Raw genomic sequence first — 12,151 nt, 5'->3', positions numbered from 1 at the left:
TTCACCTGCAAATATATATATTACCAGAATTCTTCATTTCACTGCTTAAAAAGCATGTACTAGCTATTTGGTAACAGACAAATTCAATGAAATATAACAGAGTGATCAAAATAAAGTCAAGCTACAGTAAATATATTGTACTGTATTCTATGAAATCCATTACTTAGCTCTCACTGAAGAGAACTGTAACATCTTCTCCCCTTCAAATAAGGCTTCCCTATCTCAATTCTAACTATCTTCTCCTTCATCCTTTCTTTCAGACAGAAATTTGCCTTTTGACATCAGTCTGACTTCCCATAAGTTAAAAGAGTAGTGGATATAGTTGCAGATCATAAGCCTACATCAGATTAGTCAACTTTATCTGCTACTACTACACACTGTCCCTTTCATGCCTTTTCCTGGCACAAGAGTAAGTTTTCAGTAAAAGGGAAGCAGTTTCTCTTCCCCCCTCTTCATCCTATACAGCAACTGGATGAGGACTTGGTCATACAGGTCATTCTACTGATGATTCAGATCTTGCTCCTTCCGCAGCACAAAATCTTTTTCATAGGCTTAGACTATTCTTGGATAAATTCAAATAAGTGTTTAAACAAGAAAAAAAAAAAAAAAGTTTAATGTTATTAGAAATAGCCACAATAGAGCCTGAGCCATTTCAATAGTCAACACTCAGAATATCTGTACTTTACTGCAGTTTTACCACCCTACCGCTTCTTCCAAAGAAACTCACTTACTGGATTCAAGTCCACCATTACACACTGCACAAGCATTCTCATCGAAATCCATGTCCACAGTGACACCAAGAGATGCAGATTAATTAACCTGTAGCACCTTCTTTTTTTTAAAAAATTATATCTTAAGTCTCTAGAAACAATTAATTCTAACTTCAAGCAAGAACATCCCACATCTTTCAGTAACAATGAGAGCATAGTATTAAAAACCAATCTTGAATCTAAGTAGGCTTTGTACATGTTAAAACCTGTTTTTCATTTGAAAAACATCAAATCAAGAAGTACCTACACAGTAGGGTTCTCAAAACCAAGGTGCCATTTCCTCAGCACTCACTCTATTATGCTTTCTTTCCAAAAGGAAAGCTGAAGGAGGGAGCTGAGAGCAAACCAGTAAATCTATAAATGTGCTCCGTTTCCACTTTACACTTTATAATAAACATAAGAAAAAAGACAAACATAAAACCATTGAGAATTAAGAGAGAACAGTGTTACGATCTATGATACAGACACAAAAACTGAGTATGATTATGGAGCCTCTATTTCTGTTCCACCAGCCTATGACCTGACCACTGAAGCCTCACTGATCAGCAAAGACCTAACACCTTCAAAAATCACAGGATATGACTCTATACCAAAGTCTCTCTAGAACATCTGTGTATACTTTTACAGAAAAACATTTCCAAAGATAAATTAATAGAGACAAGTATAAAAAAAAAATTTAATTAATAGCAAACCATTATAACTTAGCAGGACACAAGATCTTTTTCTCCTCTTCTTCCTTTAAGAGTTGATGAACTATTTCAAATCCTTCTGTCTAATGAATGACCTATTTATAAAGGAATTCAGCAATCTGTTCTCACTGGAGATGTCTCATAAATAAGAAAGACAGCTACTGGCTTTGACAAGCATCATTCAGTATGTTCAATACCAAATTAATTGTAATGCTACCTTTAAATCATTTAACAATCAAATATAATGGTTATATATTTGACTGCAGTGGTGTGTATTTTTCTCTTTTCATCACACACAATATGACTTCACTCAATCACCCCTCTTTTATTTTCTTGTTTCTTTTTTTTTTTTTTTTTTTTGGGCAGGGGGGTGGTGGTGGTGTTCCCTGGGAGGGGGTTTCTTCCAATTCACAGCTTTAATGCTTTCTCTGCAAGTTAGCTCTTCAGTAACTGTTCCTTCCCACCTACCTGTCTTGAACATCCTACATAACCTAATTCATTTAAATCAAAAAGAAGAAATTTTTATTTGACAGCTGAAAGTGCCAATTAAAATAAAAAACTTAATAAATATAATTCATTTGATTTGTTTTCCTTTTGCTTTATGTGTACTTTGGCAACTTTTCTTTCTTACAGTTATGCTTGAGAACTTCTAAGCTCAAAGGAATTTGCATGATGCTACAAGAAACAAAAACTAGAAACTGTACTAAATTCCTTAAATTATCTAAGTAAAAAACAGATCTTCAATATTGCTGTGTCACAACAGTGAAAGGCTATCACAGAATATGTCTGTCTTCCTCAAAATGCACTCTTTATTCTTTTGAAATTTCAATGCCAGCCAAAACGCCAAATATTTCCAAGGCAGTATTCAAGAGTAAAAGGAACAGTGCTGGATTCTCATTCTCTTCATTCTTACAACTGCTAGTGTCTTAATAGAGTCTTGAATAAAAGATCTGAAAATAAATAAATAAATAAAATACTCATATAGCAAACACATTCCTTCCCCCTGAACACACATGCTTCCCTCCAAAAAAACCCACAGACAAATGAAATCTGTTCCTTTACAGGAAAATATATTTAACTCCTGCACTTCTCAATGCTTCCTACATTTTCAGTTGTTCAGAATTAAGCCTCAACAAAGCCATTTGGCAGCCAGCTTTTCCTAGCAACTACTGGTACAAAACACACTTGCAGCTCTTCCATTTTAAGGATCCTGGGCTTTCCACAATCCTATTCAAACATCAGGTGGCTTTCAACCAGGTTTTCACGTTTTCTCTGCTGTGGCTGACATTTGTTCAACAAAGCATTTTTCATTCTTCAGGACATTTGGGCCTGTAATGAAAGACAGGAGCTGTAGAAGCCTACACTGAACTAGAAAAACATTTTTGAAGCTATATGAGGACCCATGCAGATATTTTACCTGAAGTAGAATATTTATATCTGAAATTATTTCATTTTGTGCTTTTTTTTTTAAAAAAAAAAAAAAAAAAGTTTGCTTTCACTGCAAGAAATACTGCCTACCACTGGTAATTCACAGCAGTATCTAGAGATTGTATTTGTTCTCCTAAGCATACTTCTTCTGTCAAAGGGAAGAGAACAAATAGTGCTAAGAAAGGTTCCTTTGTGGGTAGGACACATCCCCGACTTGGTTTGCAGGAAGGGTATTATGTACATGTGAGCAGTTCATCCAAAAATGAACAGCTGATGAAGGAGAACAAATGCTAATGACCCAGAGTCATCCATAGAGGGAAACTGAGGGGTTTTTTTTGTCTGGGAACAGATGAGGGAGGGTCCAGTAGCACCTCTCAGTCCAGCTGATGTAGAAAGGAAGGACATATTCTTAGGTAAGATCTTACCAACTCCGAGTTGTCCATCACCACAACCGCTGAGGCTGCAGCTCTCAGACACAAAGAGACTGGAAGTTCAGTGAGGCTGAAAGCAAAGCCCACCCAACCCAGGCAAAACTTCTCCTAACTACCTTTGAGCTCCATTCCACACTTTCCTTCTAGTCGTGCAAAGCAGGTGTGGAAACACTTGAAATCCACAGTTACTGTCACACGTTGCACATTTCTGAACAGGCATTCACAGATCTTCTTTGCAGGTGAGAAATTACTTTACTTGCTGCCCTTAAGTGATGTATTCCATTTCAACAAACATGTAAGACTGGTAGGGGGCTCCCTGGGTTGTTTTGTTTGTTTTTTCTTGGTTCATCTATTTTCTGGATATTCTCAGGACTGTTAAAGTCACATTGCCAACCAAACGCAGCATAGCTATCCACTTCCCCAATTTACAGAAAACAAGATTTATTATCAAGAAAGTAAGATGACACAGGCGATTTATCCTGAGGAGAATCAGAACTAAGTCAACTCAGAAATCACACAGCCAGAACAACAAAATCAGTACCTGTAGTCATTCTGTCCTGGCTATATTAAAGCCAGGCCAGCAAAAGCCCCTGTAAAACCTGAGTGACACAAACTTCCATTGTAAAACCTGAGTGACACAGGTTTTACATCCATCGTTTAAAGAACCAACAGGACTATGGCCAGGTTCAAGAGACCAGCTGCACTTAAAACTGCAGCTTTTGTCAGCACACAACAATCAGACTAATGCCTGTATTCTAGCAGTAACCTTCAAGTGGCATGAAACTGGAAGCCAATACCAGAACAGTGACCAAGAAGCAGACTGGTCAGACCATTAGCATTCACAATAAAATAAAAGACCATTATAATTCATAATCTACACTTAAGTTACTAGTACAAAATTTAAAGAAAGCTGCTTTAAATCCTGACTTGTGTATTACAACACCCTGGGAGCAGGGGATTTCCCAGGGAATCTGTGTTTAATTTCCCAGATGCAAAAGGACTTGGTTTGTGGGAATTTGGGAGCTAGAAACAGAAATCCAGAGACTCGATTGCAATGCTCTTCCATTGTGTTTCCCTCCCCAGCTTCTTTTTATAGAACTCCAACCTGCAGCCAGACAGCCCACTTTTCTACTTCAAAAATAACATGAGAAACTGAAGACAGAACTTTGCGAAGTAGCTTCATAGCTGTCACTCTAAGTGTTCTGTTTGGAAATTTCATTTACATAATTATGCAATACCCTAGGATGACATCAACAGGCTGTCACCACTGATAAGGTTACACAGAATTTTCAGGCTTCAGCCTGCACATTTTGCAGCATATGACTGCTCTTTGAAAACTCAGAGGTGCTCAGAATTGAAAAATCAGGAAGTGCATTTATTGATCTCCAGAATGCCAAGATCCAAGAAGATTGCAGACTCTCTCAGTCTTCAGCACTTGTACCAAACTTTTCATGCTGTGAGCTGTTTATCCAACTAGAAAGGAGCAGCTCCTTATTCTCAGGTGCCCAGCTAGCTACATATACACTATTTAAAACTGAAGTTCTCTTTTCTCATTATAATTTTTTTATTTTGATTTAAAGCAATCTGCAGCATTGGTATATTAAGTTTGTAACTATAAATCTAAATTAATATTAACAGCAAAATAGCAAAGAATTGAGCACGAAACCCAAGTTGTTTCTGTACATGCTCCCCACCTGTACTGATTCTATAGGATACCTGTCTACAGTAGCATAGGTGATTTAATTCTAGCTTTCAGATTTCCCCACCATTTAGGATGCTACAAAACCTTCCAAGATATTAATCTACAACAAAGATATGTCAGCCTGCTGAGACCCCATAAGTATCAACTCTCTAAACAATCTCGGCTGTCTTCCTCTATCCCAAGAAGTCCTGATGCATCGCTTTAAAACTTCTTTAGCAACAGCTGCATTTCAGTGAGAGCAATCCTTTTAATCCTCATTCTCCATCAGGATGAGATGTAGCACTCCTAAAACCCCTCGAATAATGAATCATATTCGGCACATGCTTACTCGTGTGCCTTTACTTCAGCTGAGAAGATGTTTATTATAAGTATGTACAGTGGCAAGAATTCACAGGTTTTTGTGTAGACTGCTTTCAAACATGCTTTAATTCTGTCAAATAAGACATAGGTTCAGTGCAAAATTCAGCACCTGAACTTGAAATCACATGCTAAACAGAAGCCTTTGCTGCTCTGATCACCTTCTGGTCAATGTTTTCTCAGCCAACTCCTTTAAGACAACACTTGGAAAAAAAAAAATGAAGCAGTATGCAGACCTCAATGGAAACAAGCAGAAAAATGGCTTCCATATAATTACTGCTTAACATTACTTTTACAGGAGATGTGTCTGTCCTGAGACCTAAACAACAGAGGTGTCATTCTCCTTGCAGCACTGCACTGAATGGCCCAGCAACACCACACACTGGAAGGACCCCTCACATAACCCAGACATCAGCACCCATATTTACTTTCCACTTTCGACCTGTTTTCAAAGCTGCTTCATAAAGAGGTCTTAAAATCAGCAGAATTTTTTGTTATTGTTCTGAAAGAGCTAGTTAAAATTATTACCTCCATAAATCATTAAAGTTCCAGCCACTAAAAGATTCATTCAAGACTTAAAGTGGATATAGTACTGTTCCTACAAGCTATAACATTGTAATTGTTTTGATAATAGAACTACTTGTGTTTTCAAACAAAGATGCACCTGGCAGATTACATTTTCATGAAATACTTAATGTTGTTGGAAGTTGGAATAAATTTAAGAAAGTAAAGAGCAGCACCTCTGTTCAGAACAGACATTGCTCATGTTCCCAGATCTCCACTTGAGAGGAACAGAAACAATGAGAATGTGACATGGCAGAACTGGGACCTCTTTCAGGCACTTAAGTACTACACACAAGAATGTATTAGAAAGAACATTGCTCTGCATGTTTACACTCCACAGAATATTTTTTCAGCAGATTAATCTGTCTGTTTCTCTATGATCACTTTGGTAATCCTCTGTATGATGAAAGTTACAGGTAGCTTTCTGTTTAATTGAATAACCACTGCCACAATGAGACATCAGCCCTCAAGTGCCTTAGGATGTCAAAATGCCTTCAAGTACAACTGTTCTCACAGGCAGGCATCTCATTGCCTGAAGATCCTGCCCCCTAACACTGCATTGCTGTAATATTCAGAATAATGAGAGCACCCTTTACACACCCTTGTCAGCACTGCCCAAAACCTTCTTTAATAAGCTAGTCAAGAATCCACCTGACATCTGCCAGAGTATTTTAAATGCTTTTGTTGACATTAAGAGGTATATTCCCAACACAGAAGTAAAGCAGATTGTGCATCAGCCAAATAAGATTTCCAAGTGCCTTTTTTCTTTTTTTTTTTTAGACTAACACATTAAAATTATGTTTACTCTTAATCCTAAACTTTACTCTACATGTAAGAAAAAAACTTGCAGATTTTCAGTCATAACTCTGAAAATTCAGAACTTCTAATTTTCAGTAAGAAGTCATCTTAAAGTGCATATGTCAACCAATCACCATGGCTATTATTTATCAATAGACATGAGATGAAAACTGATGTCTTGACTCCTAATAGCAAAAGTGGAAAATAAAGAAGTAACCATAGGAAACAATTTCTTAGTGTACATGAAAAACAAATAATCAGAAGAATGTTTTCCTGTTTTCCTTTAGATTATTTCATGTCTATATATTCTTTTCCTCTTTTGAAATAAAATCACTAAAGTAAAACACATATTCAGTCAAATCAGAGATTATTGTGGAGTGCCATTCTAAGACATTCCTGATTAAATAGGCAATCGATGAACACATTAGTCAAAAATACACATGCAGGGTAATTGACCTTACTGTCATTGAAGTCTTGGTATTAAACTTGCACAGTGAATTATTCCTTGATATCAAAAGAAAAATACGTAAATCATTGGGGAAACAATGATATAAATAGTAAAATAAAATTACATCTTGCATCCAAATTCACCACATTTACTCTGTGGTAAATCAACAAAAACAATTCTGCTAATTACGCTTCTAAAATTTCTCAAAAATCAAAGCTTTTATTCTCAAAATTAGAACAGCAAAAATGTGATAACCTCTACTTTACATTCACAGTAACCACAGGTGCAAATTAATTTGTCTTCAAAAATCTAAGTCTTCATTCAAAGTCATCTCAGAATCAGGTTAAACAATAACAGAAATTTGGAACTGGCTCTGCAAGGCCAACAGACTGTAACATTGATCACCTACACTTCTTCAGCCTTGACTCAGTCTCTCCTCATACCAAGGTAAAAAATAAAAAAAAAAAAAAAGAAAAAAAAAAGAAAAAAAACCAAAACAACACCAGACCACACCAACCGAGAGACTGAATAGACCAGCCCTGATGCAGCAGTTCTGTGTTATTAAATCTGCTCTGCATGACTCTCACAGAAACCCCATGGATGCACAAGCATGAGTGTATATATACATATATATTGTCTGCAGAGGTCTACTTGAAAATTAGGATGCTGACCCTGAGATATGATTCAAACTGACCTATTCTGAGTTTAGTGTTTATTCAGAGTGTTTTAAGTAATCTTAAAAGTGTCCCAAATTTCTATAAAATCAATGAATTAATCTTTCTTAAGGGCTCTCTGAAGTCAGGAACATTCAGTAAACAAAGACATTCTATGCAGAAAGGTGACACAAGCCTCCATAAACAAATGTATCCTGTCCAGAAATCAGAATCTCTGATTAAAAGTGAAGTACTAAAGAACACAAGAGAATAATTTTACAGATAACTCAGAATATCACTAGTGGAAACGTAACCATGATCCTCATACACTCATCTAGCAAATACTCTCTTTTATGTTTTAGGGTTTACATTTTATAAGATAAAAAACATAGAGCTACAGATCATATGTACTGTACCTATACTGCATAACTTAGCATCATAAACTTTAAGACGTACAGAACATAAAAGCACTCCTTCGTAACACAAATGTGTGTCAGAAGACAAATTTGAGTGAGGTGGTCTCACATCAACAGATGTTCTGTTTAAAAACCATGCACCAGTAGCTAAAGAAGAAGCTTCTAGCTCCTTTTGTCACACTTCATTGCACAATGAAGTCAGGCTATGCAGAACCGTACAGCAAACGTGGCATTGCTTTTTGTTGGTTTGTACACACCTCTTCTGAGGCTCTTCAGGGCAACACACTATGGTGAAAGAGGCATCAATCTACTAAATGTCACTTTTATTGTAGAAATTAAGATCTTGACAGACGTCTGCTCTTAAAGACTAGTCAAAGTTCTATTTCTCCCCTAACCTTGTGCAGAACTACCATGTATTAGTTACATAGGCCTACAGCTGCAAACAAAACTACAGCTTTACTGTCAAGCTGAGACATACCCAGATGCTTTACAGCTACATACAAAATCCCTGCTTGATGTTTTGTGTAATGCATGATACATGGACAAATGACTACATCTGACAGAGCATCTTCCTGAGGAAGTTCCCTGAAAGTCACGATCCCAACTCCATCTCCCCAGTTCCCTCAGGTGATCCTCTACCACAACCTGCACCAAAGCTGTGCCAAGCCAGTGCCCTCCAACATTTCTCAAACATTCTGCTCTACCTCTTGAAAGACACTAACATGTTCATCCAAGAAGTATTTTAGTAGCAACCAAAGCGATGCGATATTTCCTGTCCAGATTTCATTCATTTCAGGATTCAAAGGCTGACCCAAGCCAGCTCCAGAAGATCCCACATGGCTAGCCCAAAACAAGTATTTTGGGTCTTGTGAATTGAAACAGTGATGTAACTCAAAAAAGCCATGTAAAAATACCCCAAAAAACCAGCTGAAATTATGCCTTCTCCACTTCTCATCTGCACACACTCACACACCCAATATAAGCACAGAAGTCTTAATACAAGGAGATGGTTTGGAAACTAATAGTTTGCTATTCCTCATTTCAGTTGTAGACATTCCCTGTAGTGATAAATCAATTTTACATGTAACCTGTTTTCTCTCCCATCTCCAACTCATATGTAATCCTTCTATTTTTGTTTCACAATGAAGTCCTCTAAAAAAACTGAATTCCACTACAGCACTGAAAGCTGCACAAGTGAAAAACATGCAAGCACACAAGCAGGTTGACATCAGACAAGAGCTTTTTCCAGTCACAGAACTTAGAACACTAAAATTCAGCTCATGATGTACACGAAATAACTGCTTCTCTCCAAACACCCTTTTCTAAAAAATCAACACAATCGAGACAACTAGAATACTACTAAGTAATGCAAATTGAGAAATTTCTTATAAGAGCTTAAAATCCAAAATAAACATCTCAGCAGGAACATGTGGGAGGTGGGAGCATATGCACTCTCAGGCTTCTATTGGAAGGTTCTCTAAAAAACTAAAACACACCTTACAATAAACTGGGATAAGAGTTTCCTCTGTACTCTTTAAAAACATGATAAGCAACCAGTTGCAGTTTCAATTTATCAAAAACTAAAGGGAATGTGATCACAAAACATGCTGTGCTACAATATGGCAATTCAGAAAACACAAAACATTTTACTAGTGAATTATTTTGAAATTATTATTTCATTATTTATTATGTATTGGATTGTTAGCAGGTTGTATAGAGTTAAAATAGTTTTTGCCAATCCACCTATTTTTAAAGAAGTTTAGGAAAGCTTCCTTACAGAATGAGTAAGTCAAATATCACAGATGCATAGACAGAAATATCAGACAGTATGGTTGAAAACCACACATACAGCCCTTGTATGACTAATGAGAGGAAAAAAAAGATGCTTCTTTTATTAGAGACGGAATCTGCAAAACATATATTGCCAAAGAATCTTCTCTGCCACCAGAGCAAACATTTAAATCTTGATCTGAAAAAATTTGTTCAACTGTCAAGCGGTACACACACCCTCTACAAAGAGGATAAGACTTGTTTCCAAAGAAAATGCTAATTAGAAACTGTGTTGGAAACGTCAAGAATTACTATTATGCAGACATGAAAAAATATTTTTCTTTGAACTACTGATAAAATGATATAGCAAGTGACCAAACTAAGTATTTTTAATAGGAACTTTAAGTATATTCAAATACACGTAGTAGGTAAAAGAAAATAAGGTATCCCTGTCAAGTAAACCTCAATTCTGGAATTTTGCCTTGCAGGTTTTAAGCCCTCTTATTGTTAACGTCCCATCAAATGGAAGTACTAGGATAACTGGCAAATGAAGAATAACTTCAGCTGAACTGCCACCTTTAATAACCCAATTTCCATTTAAGCAGCAAGATGGCCGTAGGGTTTGAGAATTTGTCACTAACATGTACACCCACTGATAGTAAAGTAAATGTAGATTAGATGAGCCTGTTTTAAATGTGCTCCATTTTATCCCTTTAGCCATTAAAAAAAAATCTGTAGAGATAATATGAAAATTAACCATTTCTTTTTCAAAATGGAGGTTAAGAAAATTACTGTGTTTGTACTGAATACCAATTATTTTCAGCACTGCATGCATGCATGCAATAAAAATTTAGTACATGCAGTATGTACGAACAAAATTTTCACAACAAAAAAAAAAATTGAGCAAACAAACAGAGGAAACTGTGTTAAGTTTTCATGTTAGCCTTTAGGGATAAAGATTTAGCTTATCCACACTGAAGCATTAAGTTGTGCCTCAGGGAGGTCACACACACAGGTCAATTAACAGCTCCAACAGTTGCAGCTATTTCAATAGATTTTTCTAATGAATACAGAAAATTATCACCCAATTTCAGATGTCAATGCAAATCATACCACAACCAGAAAAAAAAAAGTTGCTACTTAGAAGAGTTCAAATTTAAAGCTTTTTTTAAAAAAAAAAACAAAACCAAAACCAATAAAAACACCTTAGCCTTTATGACCAAAATGAGATCTCCAAGGGAGAAATTCTGGCACATTCAGTAGAAAGTGATCAGGTTGTATGCCTCGAGCTCCTCTCCTACAATTTATAACCAAGTATATTTATTCTAACCTATCACATTGCTTTTCTCCTATAGCACTCATTTTTTCTGAACAAGCATACTGTAGAACTGGAATTCTGTTTTTTAGAAGCATACATTTTCAATACATATGCTCAATGATTCCTCCAAAGTTTATTGTCCTAGAATAGACCACTGACACTATACTACAGGTTCCAAGGTTCCATGGGATTTTCTTACAAAGTAAATCTCAAATAGCTGAAATACAATATAAAGCTACAACTCAGGGTAACAGGAAACATGTCTGGCTTTAAAATATTGAACTTTTAAATTTCTTTAGAATAAATATATTCAGTGTTAACTTTCAAGTTTATCGCATTAAGCATTAAATCAGATTTGTGAAATGCTATGGCAAGCACATTTTGCATTAGCATCTACATCCAGAGACTGCCAAGCTGCCCATTAAACCTAGTGAATAAATCAAGGCGGGAAAAACACCAAGAAGTGAGTAAATAGGAAGGACAGGCAAACAACCAGATAAAGCTACACAAAAGGAGTGACATAGCAAATCCGCGCAAAAAAAGCAAAAAAACACTTCAAGTTAACACAGATTTCGCAATTTTCTGTTTGTCCACATATTCCCTGGTAGCTTTTGCCTTCCTTGAATATACACATAACTAGCAGCCTTGATTCAGTCAGCTTATACTTCAAGTTTTAACCAAGTTAGAATGAGCCAAGATACTCGGTTTAAACAAAAACTCTAATACACACAACAGACCAGACTGACTGCCTAGAAAAGGGTAAATCAGCAGCAGCACAGTGGTCACTAGAAACTTAGTCTTCATGCA

At 36.3% G+C, this 12,151-nt stretch overlaps 1 protein-coding gene across 13 annotated transcripts in view; it reads right to left on the bottom strand.

Annotated features, from left to right (window-relative positions):
* RAPGEF2 (Rap guanine nucleotide exchange factor 2) overlaps nt 1–12,151 on the bottom strand; it is a 180,103-nt gene that overhangs the window by 103,884 nt on the left and 64,068 nt on the right. The window lies entirely within an intron of this gene.

This window comes from Heliangelus exortis, chromosome 4 (assembly GCF_036169615.1).
Source record: "Heliangelus exortis chromosome 4, bHelExo1.hap1, whole genome shotgun sequence".
Lineage (NCBI taxonomy): Eukaryota > Metazoa > Chordata > Aves > Apodiformes > Trochilidae > Heliangelus > Heliangelus exortis.
This window is presented reverse-complemented; position numbering and strand designations above follow the sequence as displayed.